Here is a 17,044-nt window from a genome sequence, read left to right as displayed (position 1 = left end):
CACTGCCACACCTTAAAAACCAAATTGAAGGATTTTTCAGCGTTTCACAGCGTTTTCTTTGTTTGTACTTTCGAGTGATTCTTTTTTCTTTATTAACTATAAAAAAAAACTATAAAGAAGATTTTTCATGCTGAAATTGAATATGTGAACACTTTTCCATACACATATTATACATACATATATGAAGTTATGAATAATGTGTAATTTATATTTAATAAACACAGATAAGTAAAATCGTGTGATAATATTATAATATTACGAGCGAATACCCGGGGTGACTGAAGTACTTTCACATAGTACTCCTCTCTGTGTTGGCGGCCTTCGGTCGCGCTCTAAAAAATAACCCTGGCCGAGCGAATACCCGGGGTGACTGAAGTACTTTCGCGTAGTACCCCTTTCTGCGTTGAAATTAAAAAAATATATTGAAAAAATATATTATGACTGCATAATAACCAAAAAATATAACCACTTTATATATAATATTGAAATAAAATTTAAGTTTTCGTTATAAAATGCATAAATATTGGTTATTATATCTGTCAGCGATTTCCATTTATTTTTGATGATACATTGGTTTGTATTTTAGGCGACGATATATACATATATTATTATATTTAAAATATGAGTTTTGGGGATGAAGTGGTTATATTTTTCTGTTATCATGCATTCATATTGAAAGAAAATTTGAGTTTTCGTACTGTACTGTATACTTTACACTTTATTACGTAATATTATTGTATAATATTACTTATACATATGTATGTATATATAATATTATTATATAATATTACTAATACATGTATATAATATTACTTATTTGCTTAATAAATTTAAAAAAGAAAATATCCATATGCATGAATAGAGGAATTTTTGCGAAAAAAAGGAGTTTCAGCCAATTGCCTTATCATTACATGGCAGCGCTCCATTTCGTCGTAATTTTTGGTAAACAAATGAGGTTCAAACAAGTGTAAAATGTGATTTTTAAATAAAGATTTTTTAGGTAAAAAACCTGCTAAAAGTGTAAAATGTAGATTTATTTAAAAGACTATAGTGCAATTTAATTAATTTGAAGTGAAAAATGTGAAAAAAGTGTGTTTAATGTGGTGAATAGCTCCTTGAAATGGTCCAATTTTGCGAATTTTTGAACTTTAAGGCCGAATATCTCCTAAACTAAGCGTTTGCGGACCCTATAACCCTATATGTTTTTTAATCAGGAGGACTTCTTTCCAACGGTACCTCCAAACCGCCAAAGAAATCGGAATTGTGCCTAGTTGGTCACCCAAATAATCAATTAGAAATCCGTGAGCGGAAACTGATTATACATGAAAGTTTGGTATATTTAACACTGTGTGTACACATTTTTCATTTAACTTAGCTGTGGTTGTTGTAACGACACGATTTTTTAGAAAAAAAGTATACATATTAAAAACTCCTTCTCATCATACTGCACTGGCTATTTACTTTTCCACGCTCACGGAATTGTGATTTTCGCGTCAAAATAAGACGATTTAAAATATTTTATACTCTTGGAGACGTTTTTCAATAGAAAAAAATAACAACTCAAACAAAGCGACACATTTTGCTTTGTCAGTCTTTTTACAGAATGCTAAACCGTCTATCCGTTCCGTATACTTCATCCCTACGATCATTTGCCAAGCAGGAATGTCAAAGATCGTGGTGCGCGCTAAGGTCTTCTAGTATTAAACGGTTGTCACTACGAAATGGCGCACCTATGTTCGGATGATATCCTGTTGAATAACTTGTATAACTTAGGAGATGTGTACATTAAAACTTTCGACTTCGACATCGGCCAAATATGACTTCTATGAGCGCTTGGAGCACATCTATGACATATGCCACTGCCACGATGTCAAAATCGGTCTAGGTGCCTTTAACGCCAAGGTTGAGCCTGATTGACTTTCTTTGTCGGGACCTGAAATATATAGTACTAGATTCCAGCATAGAAATACACCTGGATGTCTCCGGGTCGAAAAGCCACCAACCAGATTGATCATGTTGTGATAGACGGAAGATACGTCTCCAGAGTTTTAGACGTGTGTACGTTTCGAGGTCCTAACATCGAATCAGACCACTATTTTGTTGCAGCCAAGATTCGCACCCGCCTCTCTGCGGCAAAAAACGCACGAACACAAGGAAGGTTCGACGTCGAAAAGCTGCAATCACAACACGCGGCCGAACGGTTTTCTACTCGACTTGCACTCCTGCTCTCTGAGAGCACTTATCGGCAACTCGGTATAAGGGAACTGTAGGACGGCATTTCAAGCTTCTTACGTACAGCTGCAAACGAAACCATTGATATTCGCAAAAAAGTAAACGAACAGCTGGTAAGACGAGGAGTGCCGTATCACAGCGGAGAAAAAACAGGCTGCTTACATCGCTTCGTTACAATCGACCACAGCACGTGCGGGATGGGATAGAGTGAGCCGAGACGCATTTGCAGACAAAAAATAGAGAGGCGAAATACATAAATATGAAGAGCGTGACAAGCTAGCCGACAGGGAGAATTCTACGAATTAAAAGTATACTAATCAGGGATAATGGGATGCCCAACTTAGTCCAGTGTCAGAGCGCCTCAAAATAAGCGTTTTTTATGACATTTTCCATTATGGCCAGATCGAACAAAATAAGAATTTTTGGGCATTTTAAATTAAAACACCCAACATTTAGTACGAATAAAAATTACTATGTAGTGGTTATTTATTATATGGAGAAACTATTTAAATCTTTTTAAAGTATATTAGAAGAACTAAATTTGTCGTTTCAATACCCAATAAAAGGATTTAAGCTTGTTAGCTCTCAATAATTAAATGTTTTTAATCACTTTCCATTGAAAATAATACTATGAGTCTTAAAATTACAAAACGATTCATCAAATTCTTTAAATTTGACAAATTTATTTAATTTTCATTGTTTTACATATTTTAAAAGTGGTTTTGAACGATGCAGCAAATCCCTCCGTTTTCATATTTTTTTGGTAAGATTTCAATCTGGCCATCGCTCGTTTCCAATTGCTAAACGTCAAAACCTCCTCAATCCAGTCAACTGTCAAAGTTTAGGTGGTTTTGACGTTTAACAATTGCTCTCTCACTTCCAGTGAGAGAAGAGTTGGAGATCTCTTTATCTCTGATACTAATATTATGAAGCGAACACTTCTTCAGCTTGCTGAATGGCTGTGAAAGCATAATATCATAAGATGGTGAACCCGATTCGAGCTGCAGAACTAAACAGAGAAGGTACAATCTTCTACGCCGATGATTCCGCGGTTAAAGCCGAGTTAAAAACAGCGTGCCAGTCGTTTCTCCTTTTTGCTTTGTGGTCCCAATTGGAGATTTCAAGTGTAGCCAGTTTCTTCTCCACCTGGTTTTTTCAACGAAGTGGGGATCTTCCTCTTCCTCTGGTTCCCCCGGCGAGTACTGCGTCGAAAACTTTCAGAACTGGTGCGTTTTTGACCAATCGGAAAGCATGACCTAGGCAACGTAGCCGCTCTCTTTGGATTTTTTGCTGGTGCATTAAATACGCTCAAGTCTTTTTGCTCTTCTGCTTTAAGCTTTTCTTCTGGCATTCTGATATTTATCAAAAATATTTCAATTCAAAATAAAAGTGACAATATAGAAAAATAAAAATGTAAAAAATGTTATTGCGAAGCCTTTTGTATGAAATTATTCTTTACATTTCGAATGCTTCAAAAAATTGATTTTTTTGCTTAAATATCTTTAGAAAATATCTAAGAATATGTCCCCAAAGTTATAGAAGGGAATGCGAAATATTTTCGAGGCTAGAAGGGAAATAGTGACCGAGCGTCTAGCAGATATATTAGCGCTTGGGCAGAAAGGTAAACCTCGACGCGCAATTTCTCGGTCATTCATTTTTAAGATTTTCCTTAATCGGCGGGCAGGATAGAAAAAAATTAAACGTCGTATGGAATTGGGGCAAAGTTTATTATCTTTGAATAAAGAAAAGTAAAGTTTGAACATATTTTTAATCAACATAATTGTCAAAACCACTTTCTTCAATTTTTAAAGTTTTACACAATTTTTTTGAATTTTCTTAGTTTAACTAGAAGATAAATTATTAAAAAATATAAGTCTTTCTGAATTTTTTCTTTCCGATAGAAATTGCGACCTGCATCCTGCCCGCCGTCCGACAAATGCACATGCGAGATGCATCGGGCAATTGCTTCCCAAAGGCAGACTATCAAAGATTTCGTATCCAAAAAATGTGTGAATGATGTTAAAATATATAACTATAAACCGTAGAAATTTCGCTTTAATCAATTATTTCTTTCCCTCCCAAAAAAATCGATTTTTGAAGCCTCCAAAGAAGGCTTCCTCCTTAATGTACGTAGAGCTTATGTAAAATATTTCCTTTTCCTCCCCAAAGCATAAAATAATGCAAAATTCTTTGCTGTTATAAGCAATTTGGTTTCGTTTTCTTGCGTTATATTCACTTATTTATTTAGTTATTTTATTGTTTTTATATTCGGCTGTTGAGTGTCGAACTCTAGCATAACATATGTTTGTCATTATGCTAGTACATGTTTTCCTCAGCTTTTATATTAGGCGTATTTTATTTGACCAACAATTAGGCTATTAGCTTATTTTGTATGGAAGCCAACTTAATTATTATAGCTTGTATATTGAACTAGAGGCATTTCTAGGATTTTCCAAAAAAACAATAGTTGGCAATAACGATAAAGTTCATTTTGGCAGATGAAAATGTAAACAAACCAAAACTACAAAATTTTTCGTATTTGTTTTAGTTAAATTTAAAAGTAGTCCGTTATCCCAAATCTTGGATAAACTAAATAAGCAAGAGAAACTATTTAAGTCCTTTAATCAGCGGCTCAACGCTCTTGAGTACCATCTACAATTTATTGATGAACAGTAACTCTTTGAGAATAATGCTATGGAACTTGATAATAATACTATGGCCTTTCCAAAACTAAAAATGAATTAGATGTTATTCTACACGACAGAAATATTCATATATGTCTATTATCTGAAACGCATTTTACAAATCAATCATTTTTTAAATTTAAAAATTATGAATCATATCACACACCACACCCGGAAAACTCAGCACGAGGAGGGAGCGCTATAATTATCAAAAGCAAAATTGAACACTGTGAGGAAGATCCGATTAAGATGGAAGAAATTCAAGCTACAACAATTTCAGTTAAATTGCACAATCACCCATTGTATCCTGTTGCTACTACTACTACTCTAGCTGCTCACCAGCAATGGAATCCGCTGTCAGGGATATGCGGACGACATTGTCATAATGGCGAGAGGCAGATTTGAGAACACTCTCTGTGACATTGTTCAAAGGGGCCTAAACCTGTCGAAAGGATGGTGCACCACGGTAGGGCTAAACATCAACCCAGCAAAAACCACCGTGGTCCCATTCACTAGGCGGAGATCTCTTCCGGGCCTGAGGTCCCTAACAATTGGGGGCACAGAGGTGGAAATGTCAAAGGAGGTCAAATTCCTTGGCCTTACCTTAGACTCAACATTGAGATGGAGCAGGCATTTGGACTTAACGTTGTCCAAAGCAACTAGAGCGCTCATGATATGTAGACGCCTGGCCGGCAGATCATGGGGATGCAAGCCTAACATCATCAGATGGCTGTATACCATGATAGTAAGGCCTATCATCACCTATGGAGCGGTTGCCTGGGCCGACAAAGCAGCACAGTCCTCTGTGATTCAGAGACTAACAAAGCTGCAGAGACTAACAAAGCTGCAGAGACTTGCCTGTGTCTGTGCCTCGGGAGCAATGCGCACATGCCACACGGTGGCACTGGAAGTCATATTAGAGCTCACACCGCTGCATCAGGTGATCAAGCTAGCAGCAAAACACACCATGCTACTAATGTCAGCAGAAGGCTGTGGAAGAGGGAAGATAGTGTCCTCTAAACAGATGGATGCTTTAGCGGAAAGCACACCGCTAGCCCTCCTCCCAAGAGACGGCACATCAAAGAAAATAAACTTCAAGAAGAACTTCACAGTAACTCTAGACAGCAAAACGGAGTGGAATGATTCCACGCTGGAAAGGCTGCTGGAAGACAGTACCATTCAGTGGTACACTGATGGCTCAAAAACACCGGACGGCATTGGGGCAGGTATCGCGGGTCCGCGTACTAAGCTGTCCATTCCTATGGGCTGCTCCCAAGCATCTTCCAGGCTGAAGTTCTTGCCATTAGTCAGTGCGCTGAAGTCAACCTCAGCCGCAACTATCGCAACCAGCGCATAGCTATTCTCAGCGATAGTCAAGCGGCACTAAAAGCGATCATCATACGAGACCAAATCGCTTTTAGTCGAAGAGTGCATAGAAAGGCTAAACCGCCTGTCCTTGTGCAACCGGGTGCACCTAATTTGGGTACCAGGGCACAAGGGAGTAGAAGGAAACGAGAAGGCCGACGAACTGGCACGCAAGGCGGCAGCGTCCAAGATGTTGGGACCAGAGCCGTATATAGCAGTAGGACCCCACACTCTTAAGGATCTGCTTCGCACGGAGGAGAGAGAGGAGAGGGAGCGGCACTGGCAGCAGGCGGCAAGTATGCGTCACGCCAAGCTGCTTCTAGGAGGATATAACCTCTCCAGGTTCAAAGAATTAATTAACCTCCCCCGTGAGAAATTCCGTCTCCTCGTCGCAGTCTACATAGGACACTGTAAGCTCAGGAAGCACCTGTCCAACATGGGCATGGTCTCCTGTGCTATCTGCCGGTTCTGCGACTTGGAGCTGGAAACACCAGCACACTTAATCCTAGATTGCTCAGCAATCTGTGGAAAAAGGCTCAAAGCCCTGGATTCAGTATACATCAGCAGGGATCACATCACCTCACTGGCACCCGGCAAACTACTGGAACTGTTCAGGCTGCTGGGGCTCTGGGAGGTCATGTGATAAAGTAGAGGGCACAATAGACCCTAGGTCGCGGTGCAGAACCTCAAATTTTATTCTATTTTTCTATCCTGTTGCTCTGTATAGTCCACCTAGACATAATATAAAAATAGAAACGGATATGAATTTATTAAAAAATACGACGGAATAATAACATTGGTGGCAACTTTAACGCAAAACACATTCATTGGTGATCTCGTTTAACTACAACCAAAGGTCGAGAACTTCTCAAAGCTGTACAAGCAGTTGGATGCAATTTTGTTTCTACTGGGAAACTTATTGGCCTACAGATAGACAGAAATTGCCAGACCTTCTGGACTTCTTTATAATCAATAAAATACCGAAACTCAATTTATGTATTGAAGATTGCTCAGACCTAAGCTCTGACAATTCTCCAGGGATAGTAACTCTGTATGAAAAGCCAATTATTTCGGCCGTCAAGCCAACGTTATGTAATAAACACACTAATTGGTATAAATTTAAAAGTATATTGAATAAAGTCGACCTATAGCTTACGCACACATCGACTGGTATCGAGTTCGACTGTGAGATTGAAGATTTCACAAAAATAATTCAAAACGCTGCGTGGAAAAGTACATCAAATACCCGCGTGAATCTAAGTGGTACCAAATACCCAAAACATATCTTAGAAATTGTCCATAAAAAGCGCAAGCTTCGACGGAGATGGCAGCAAACTAGGTCCTCTGCTCTCAAAACCGAGCTTAATAAATATACAGCGAAACAAAGAGCACAAATGAAAGAGTTTAAATATTTTTCCTTCAAAACTTATCTGGCTTAACTCACAGCTGATAAATCCACCGACTATTCACTCTGGAAAGCTGCAAGAAATACTATATTAATAAATAAGTAAAACATGTAGAACCAGTAAAACTAAACGAAACTACATGGGCCAAAACAAATGAACAGAAAGCTGCCGTATTTGCAAATCATTTGAAAAACACATTTACGCCTAACGATGGGTATGAGATAAACTGTGAAAATAGTTGGTTGGATCCACACATCAACATTTCTCCTGTTACTATTAAAGAAATTAAAAATCTTATTGGGAAAACAAGACTCAAAAAAGCACCTGGGTACGATTTAATAACTGGAGAAATATTACGCAATTTACCAAAGAATTGTATAAAAAACTTGTAAACATTATAAACAGTGCTTTATCCCTAAGATGCGTGCCATCGCTTTGAAAAGTATATGAAGTCATGATGATACCTAAGCCGGGTAAGCCAGTAGACGATGTTACATCATACAGACCAATTTCGCTGGTGCCAGTCTTATCTAAAATATTTGAGAATGTACTCATAAATAGACTCAAACCAATAATCGCTCATAAACACCTAATACCAACACATCAATTTGGCTTCCCTAGTTTGTTCTGATTTGTTCAAAAAGTCTCAGTTTTGACATTATAACACATGAGTGTCGTTAAATTACCGACTGTAAGACTACCTCGAGTGTGGTTTTTAGTTTTTCCTTTGTATTGGGTTGTCAAAAAAGTCTTGCGGTATTTTCGCTAGTTGGCACCGAAAGCGCGTAGTTCTGGTTTTATTCGCGCATCAGGTCATGCTATACCTTTGTGGAAAGCTCATTTCACGCGCTGACACATGTTGATTGATTGTCGTTTCTTTTAAGTCGTTCGTGAGTTATAGCGTCGCAAACATGGAGCGAAATAGAGAGAAAATACGGCATATTTTACAGTACTACTACGATAAAGGCAAAAATGCATCTCAAGCCGCCAATAAAATTTGTGCAGTTTATGGACCCGATACAGTTTCCATTTCCACCGCACAACGATGGTTTCAACGTTTTCGTTCTGGTGTAGAGGTGGTTGAAGATGTGTCACGCCGCGGAAGGCGTGTCGTCGAAAATTGCGATAAAATCGCTGAATTGGTCGAAAAAGACCGCCATAGCAGCAGCCGTCAAGAGCTGGGCATGAGTCATCAAAAATTCATTTCAATTTCGACAAAAAAAAAATCATTAAAAATACCGCAAGACCTTTTTGACAACCTAATATTTTGAAACAAATTTAATATCAGCTGACTGTTCCTTCCACATTGCCAACATACTTAGTTTTTAAGCGAAAATATGAAATAAGCTAAGTTCGTTTTATTTGTGTATGATTTAGCTATTAGCTTGTGTGTATTAGTATAAAGTTTAGTTCGAAAACGATATGTCGGTCTTTTGCATAACGTGACACATGTGCACAGCTGATCGTTCATCTACATATGTATTTCTTAAAGGGTAGTTTCCAGCTCTGAAAAAATGTGAAACTTCATATAAAAAAAAAACGCGTAGGAAATGATCAAGAAAATTTCCTCCGGTAAATTTTCTTTTGTTAGTATGCAGCTCTAAAGAAATCTAGTACTAATTTTTTTCAATAAAATGCGAATATGGCAGAGAAACATGAAATCAACAATTGTTTTGAAACTACCCTTAAATAACTAATTTTATGAGATATATTGAAGAAACTTGGTACACACGTTTCTCCGCTTTAGCAAGGCCACACGTGGGCTAAAAATTTATAAAAATAATTGTGAAAATACTGCTCCGCCCTCTAATAGGTTTAACACATCAGATAACCATGAATATGTCGAATCGCTATTAATTTTGTTGAAAAAAAAAACAACATGTACCAATTTTGTCATCTCTAATAAAACTGTCATCTCAATTGAAATATTGGCATCTCTGTTAAATGAAATGTGTATACCATTTTTGTCTCATCCTTTTTATCTCCGTCTTCTGTTTATTGTAAGAGCGAGTTCAGCAGAGCTCTCTGTTTCGCGTTGCCTCGGCGTGACAACGTGTTAGAAAGAGAGAAAGAGAGCAATCGTGGCGAATTCGATCAGTTGCGTTTCAGACAATGCTTGGATGATGCAATATTGTGAAGTAATGGAGTAGTTGCTGAGCGTCATAGAAGAGTCGTCACGAAATGTCACAGCCGAGGAAATGCACAACTCGCAGCAATATTTCAGAGGCGGCTTTAATAATGGATAGCCACAACCCCATTCCGACATCAGAAGTGGGATCGCCTCAGCCCCAAGTCAATCCTGATGACCGTTTGTGCGCCTTGCTGGAAATGCAGCACCGCAATCTAATTGAAGTACTTAGTGCCGTGAAAAATGCGCAGGCGGCACCAAGCGCGTCCAAATCAGTTACGTTCCCGAAGTTCAACCCTAATTCCGCTGGTTCCAGTGCATCTACCTGGTGTTCTACGGTGGACCTTATTGTAGGGGAAAATCCTCTGGACGGCAGTGCTTTGCTTATAGCGCTAACCAAATCCTTGGAGGGTGGTACTTCCAACTGGCTCTCACAAATCTGCTTTGCAGGAATCACATGGATTCAATTTAAAGAAATGTTCCTACAACAGTTTGAAGGCAATGAAACGCCAGCAGGTATTTAATGTTTTAAACAGCCGCCCAAATGACCGGGAATGCCTGGCGCTGTATGGAAGCCGATTGGTGACTACTCTTATGGCAAAATGGAAGACAATGACACCAGAAGAAATTGCAGTGTCGGTAGCCTTATCGCATTCGGCAACCATAGATGCTCGGTTACAACGAACGTTGTTTACAACCACTATTAAGACGCGCAACGAGTTGCAAAATGAGCTAAGGGCATTTTCGTTTGCTAAGCGAAAGGAGCATTCCGATCCGGAAAATTTTGTAAGCAAGAAAGTGCGCCCGCAGACACCTGTTAAATGTCATTTCTGCGGAAAAATGGGTCATAAAATAGCCGACTGCCGCTCCAGGAAAAATAACATGAAGCCACAAGGACCAAGTTCGAGTTCTGCACGTTCATTCGAGTCAAAAGCTGGACCAATTACTTGCTACATATGTGGAAACGAGGGGCATATTGCATCAGCGTGCCCTAAACGACAGCCGATGGGAAGCCAAAACAAAACGGACGAAAAACGCGTTAACCTATGCCATGTTGCTGAGCCAATTGGAACATTGATTTCATCCGGTGAGTCGTATTCATTTTGCTTCGATTCTGGAGCCGAGTGTTCACTCGTAAGGGAATCTGTGTCTATGAAACTCTCAGGCACACGAGTTAATAACCTCGTTACATTAAAGGGTATTGGAAATAATACTGTCACTAGTACATTACAAATTTTGTCAAAAGTGATTATATGTGAATACTGTCTTGAAGTCCTTTTCACGTAGTACTTAACAGTTGCATTAATTATAATATAATAATTGGTCGAGAAATCTTAAGTCAGAGATTTAGTGCTACGATAACAAATGATGAAATCAAATTATGTAAGACTAAGTCTGTACATACCCTTTCTGCTTTGAAAAATAATGTCAATCTTGCTAATGTGGATACCGAATTGTGTGGTGTAAATAAAGAAAATTTGTTAGATATTTTAAATGAATTTTCAAAATCATTTATAGACGGATTTCCGAAAAGCCGCGTCACAACTGGCGAGTTAGAAATACGTTTAATTGACCCAATTAAAACTATACACAGACGACCATACAGGCTTAGTATAGAAGAAAAAGAAATAGTGAGAAATAAAATTAAGGAATTGCTATTATCCAATATAATTCGCCCCAGTAGTTCCCCAGTCTATGCTACTCGTTAAAAAAAAATGGATCAGATCGTCTTTGTATAGATTACCGCGAGCTAAATGCAAACACAGTTGCTGAAAAATATCCCTTGCCGCTAATTAGCGATCAAATATCTAGGCTACGTGGAGCAAGATTCTTTAGTTGTTTGGATATGGCCAGCGGGTTCCACCAGATCCCTATTAATCCAAATTCGATTGAGCGTACAGCGTTTGTGACTCCAGAGGGCCAATACGAATTCCTAACTATGCCGTTTGGGTTAAAAAATGCTCCATCTGTATTTCAGCGGGCAATTATAAAAGCGTTAGGTGAGATTGCCTATTCTTACGTAATCGTCTATATGAACGACATCATGATTATTGCACAAACCAAAGAGGAAGCATTAACAAGGCTAAGAACGGTTTTAAAAATGTTATCACGGGCTGGGTTTTCTTTCAATATTTTCAAATGCTCATTCCTTAAATCAAGCCTTGAATATCTTGGGTTTCTTGTTAGTGAGGGTGAAATCCGACCAAATCCACGCAAAATACAAGCATTGGTCGCCTTACCCCCTCCACAGTCCGTGACCCAAGTAAGACAATTTATTGGCCTTGCCTCTTATTTTCGGCAATTTGTGTCAAAATTTTCAGAAATCATGAAACCATTATACTGTTTGACCTGTAAGAATAAAACATTTGAATGGAAACATGAACACGAGCAAATACGACAAAAAATTATCAAAACATTAATAGATGAACCCGTTCTTATTATATTTGATCCTCAGTATCCCATTGAGCTGCATACTGATGCCAGTATGTATGGCTATGGCGCTATTCTACTCCATAAAATATGTAGATAATAAACCTTGCGTTATCAAGTATTATAGCAAACAAAAATCTCCTACGGAGTCACGATATCATTCATATGAGCTTGAAACTTTAGCTGTGTATAATTCCCTGAAACATTTTCGGCACTATTTACATGGCCGACGTTTCGTCGTATTGACTGACTGCAATTCGCTAAAAGTCACTCGCACTAAAGTTGAACTAACGCCAAGAGTGCACCGTTGGTGGGCAGTCATTCGACTTTGACATTCAGTATAGGCCAGGTGCTAAAATGGCTCATGTTGATTTTTTTTCGCGTAATCCCATATGTAAGCCGGCTAAGACAATTGCTCATACAGGTATAGAAAAGAAGCATATCCTATTAGCTGAAATTAAAGATAACTGGCTTCTTGCTGAGCAACAAAAAGATTCAGAGATTTCAACTATTGCATCTAAAATTCAAAACAATGAACTCGAGGAGAATTTAGCAAGAAGTTATGAATTGCGCTCAAAAACTCTTTTCCGTAAAATTCAGCGAAACGGCAAAACTAGATGTCCTCCAGTTGTCCCTAGAGCTTTCAGATGGTCGGTAGTAAACCATGTGCATGAATCAATCGTACACTTAGGATGGGAAAAAACGTTAGACAAAATGTACGAATTTTATTGGTTTGAGCATATGGCCAAGTACGTCCGTAAATTTGTAGACAATTGCATTACTTGTAAACTAACTAAACCTCCTTCGGGAAAGTTGCCAATCGAACTCCACCCAATACCCAAGGTAGAGATTCCATGGCACACGATCCATATGGATATTACGGGCAAATTAAGTGGCAAGAAGGATCAGAAGGAGTATATTATCGTACAAATAGACGCATTTACGAAATTTATTTATTTGCACCACACGGTAAATATTAATAGTGAAAGCTGTATAGACGCTTTAAAATCAGCAATATCTATATTTGGAGTACCAACACGAATCATCGCAGATCAGGGTAGACGCTTTACAGGCTCATGTTTTAGTGATTTCTGTTCCATGCAAAAAATCCAATTACATCTAGTTGCAACAGGAGCTAGTCGAGCAAATGGACAAGTGGAGCGCATTATGAGTGTGCTAAAACGTATGTTAACTGCCATTGAAAGTAGCCAGCGTTCTTGGCAAGATGCCTTAGGAGACATACAATTGTCTATAAATTGTACAACAAATCGAGTAACAAAAGCTAGTCCTCTTGAATTACTAATTGGAAAAGAAGCCAGACCTTTTAACATGTTACCAATATGTGAAGATAATAATAAAGTTGATGTAAATTTTGTAAGAAATATGGCAAAAGAAAATATGAAGAAAAATGCATTGTATGATAAAGCTAGATTTGATAAGAACAAAGCTAAATTTAAAAATTTTAAGGTTGGCGATTATGTTCTACTCAGAAATGAAGAGAGACACCGAACAAAGTTAGACCAGAAATTTAAAGGTCCATTCCTGGGACAGAGGTGCTGGAAGGCGATCGGTATGCTCTAAAGTCTTTGGTGAATAAGCGGACATATAAGTATGCGCATGAAGCTTTAAGGAGCATGCCGACAGAGAAGATTCCTAAGGAATTGGATATGTGTGATGTGTCTGAAAACGTCGAAAGAGACGTTAGAGATTCATTGGTGGATTCCAATGAGAGCGAAGACGTTGAAAGATACGTTAGAGATTCATTGGTGGACTCCAATGAGAGCGAAGACGTTGAAAGATACGTCAGAGATTCATTGGTGGATTCCAATGAGTTAGAAGACGTGCAAAGAGACGACACGAATCCGTTTGAGGACTCAGGCGAATAATCTGCGTTGATGGATTTCAATGCATTAGTTGGGACGCCAAACCCTTAGGTGGGCCGCATGTCGAATTGCCAGTGCTAATAGGTACACGAGTTAATGTGTTGACTTATGTGATGTCTGGTAATCGGCATTGCGGTAAGCCGATGGGCTGTCCTGGTACAAAGTTAACAGATCTTTGGAATCCGCAGTCAGTCTTCGTAGTATGGGTTTCCTTCTCACTTCTGTCAGTTAGGTTGGTCAGCATATTAATAATAATAATTGTAATGTGGACTATGAAAAGTTACGTTTAACTAATACTTTTGATTTATTTTGGATGGACTCTTTTCAGACTGAGTTACTTTATTTTGAATCTATTTTACACACGAGGACGTGTGATGGTGAGGAAGGCCGTGTCGAATCGCTATTAATTTTGTTAAAAAAAAAAAAAAAACAACATGTACCAATTTTGTCATCTCTAATAAAACTGTCATCTCAATTGAAATATTGGCATCTCTGTTAAATGAAATGTGTATACCATTTTTGTCTCATCCTTTTTATCTCCGTCTTCTGTTTATTGTAAGAGCGAGTTCAGCAGAGCTCTCTGTTTCGCGTTGCCTCGGCGTGACAACGTGTTAGAAAGAGAGAAAGAGAGCAATCGTGGCGAATTCGATCAGTTGCGTTTCAGACAATGCTTGGATGATGCAATATTGTGAAGTAATGGAGTAGTTGCTGAGCTCATAGAAGAGTCGTCACGAAATGTCACAGCCGAGGAAATGCACAACTCGCAGCAATATTTCAGAGGCGTCTTTAATAATGGATAGCCACAACCCCATTCCGACAAATACATATAACTATTTTGATGAAAACTAGTAAAAGTCAATAATTGCGCCAAAAGTATTAAATTTCTCAACCAATAATGTAACGGTACAACTTTATAGGAGCAGGAAATTAAGAAAAAAACTCCCTCTAGTAAAAGTGTAACAATTTGCCTGAAATGTATGAAACCAGCGCAATACTTGTCCTCATACTCGTCCCCATATACGAGTACCTAATATTCAGATTCTTAAACATCTCCTTGACTAAGTGCTAATATATTAGTCAGTCTGTGAGGTGTCTTAATTTACAAAGTGCGAGAGTATATCTTCGGTAACATCCGATCTTAGCCTTTTCTTACCTGTTTTTTTTTTTAACTTTTGAAGAATATCAATGAACAGCTGAAGGTGTCACCAGACCTAATCCCATCTCACATGCCTCGCAAATCTACATTCAGGTGCAGAAATATAACTGTCAAATTAGTAAAAAAAAATTTCTGATTCATGCAGAAATCTGCCATGGATTTGCGGCATTACACAGAAGGCTTATAACATTTATGGTGTGTGTGTAGGTGTTTTATTTTGAGGTCTGTGTATTAGTGATATACTGGGATTCTTTCCTTTTATTGGAATTTCGGTAAACATGATTTCCTATGCTTTTTATACTCTTGCAACCTGTTGTTACTGAGTATTATAGTTTTGTTCACCTAACTATTGTACGTAACACCTAAAGCTTAGTACGCAGCTCTCAAGAAACGTAAAAACTTCATATAAAAAAACGCTTAAGAAACGGTCCAGAAACGTTCCTGCGATAGAGTTACTTGTGCTAGTACACAGCTCTTAAGAAAGCTAGTACTAATTTTTAATACTTTTTTTCAATAAAATGTGAATATGGCAAACCTGGTTTTGCGAAGAAACATCAAATCAACAATTGTTTCTTGCAGGAAATTCGAAGTAATCGTCAAATTCATCCTAAATTAGTTGAAATCATTATTATAAAGTATGTTCCATTTTGAAATGTTGTATAAAACCAACCAATCGTCAACAACATTCCTTAAATCTCAATGAAAATATTTGTGTTACCATACACATACATACATACGCACAAAGTTTGTTTACTTTGTTTATTCTCTCTTGCTCTTCTAATGTGGATCATTCACAATGCGTAACCAGCTGTCAAAATTACTTCAGAAATAATGTATTTCTGTTCTTGAGCAATTACTTGAGAGCTGCGTACCAACCTTAAAGCTAAGCGAGATGGACATAACCCTGCAAGACGGGTAGCTGTTAGCGAACGTGTAAGCGAATTGTTATTGTTCACTTTTGCATTCGTTAAAATATTTGTTACTTTTGTTCAGAGAGTGGGAAAAAAGTAACACATAGCTATTTGATGTTCAATGGTTATCTCGCTCTAACCAATGGCAAATATCGCATGCTGCCTTGTTCTAACAGAATACACACATTTGTTAGCAAATCACTTCACAGTATGTTACGGGTAACAAATTATTTTGTTAGCGCTTAGCTTACCCATGTGTTATGGATAACAAAAAGTATTTGTTACCCGAATATCTGTTAGTGTTATTATTTTGGTTATCAGTTTGTTACCTTTAACATATAAGCATGTTAGGAAGAACAAGCAGTAACAAGATTATCTGTTACCCATTTGTTACATCTAGCAAATTTAATTCTTTTAAATTAAAACTCATTTTTTATTATTTCTCATTTATTTAATAATTAAAATGCACAATCTATAACAAATATTTGAATTAAATATTACACTATTTAACTTTAATAATTTTATAACATACTCCATTATTTGGTTGCTGCACGGATGATGGTCCAAATGATTTCTGTAATATTAAAACTTTTTAATTATACACACAACATTAATTCACAATGCTTACCTTTTTCTCCTTGTTAACCTGCTTTCGTTTTCTCTATATAAAAGAAATTAATAATATATATATATAAATTAGAAATTAATTATAAAATATCATATTATCAAATAGCGAACTTACCTCTGTAAAATCCAAAATAAACTGCGCTTTTCGTTTATTCTTCTTGAAATATTGGGTATTCGCCTCTCCTATTCTAACAAGTTAACATTACAATATGTTTATAATGT

The sequence above is a fragment of the Bactrocera dorsalis genome, chromosome 4, assembly GCF_023373825.1.
Source record: "Bactrocera dorsalis isolate Fly_Bdor chromosome 4, ASM2337382v1, whole genome shotgun sequence".
Classification (NCBI taxonomy): Eukaryota; Metazoa; Arthropoda; class Insecta; order Diptera; family Tephritidae; genus Bactrocera; species Bactrocera dorsalis.
Note: the sequence above shows the minus strand (reverse complement) of the source record.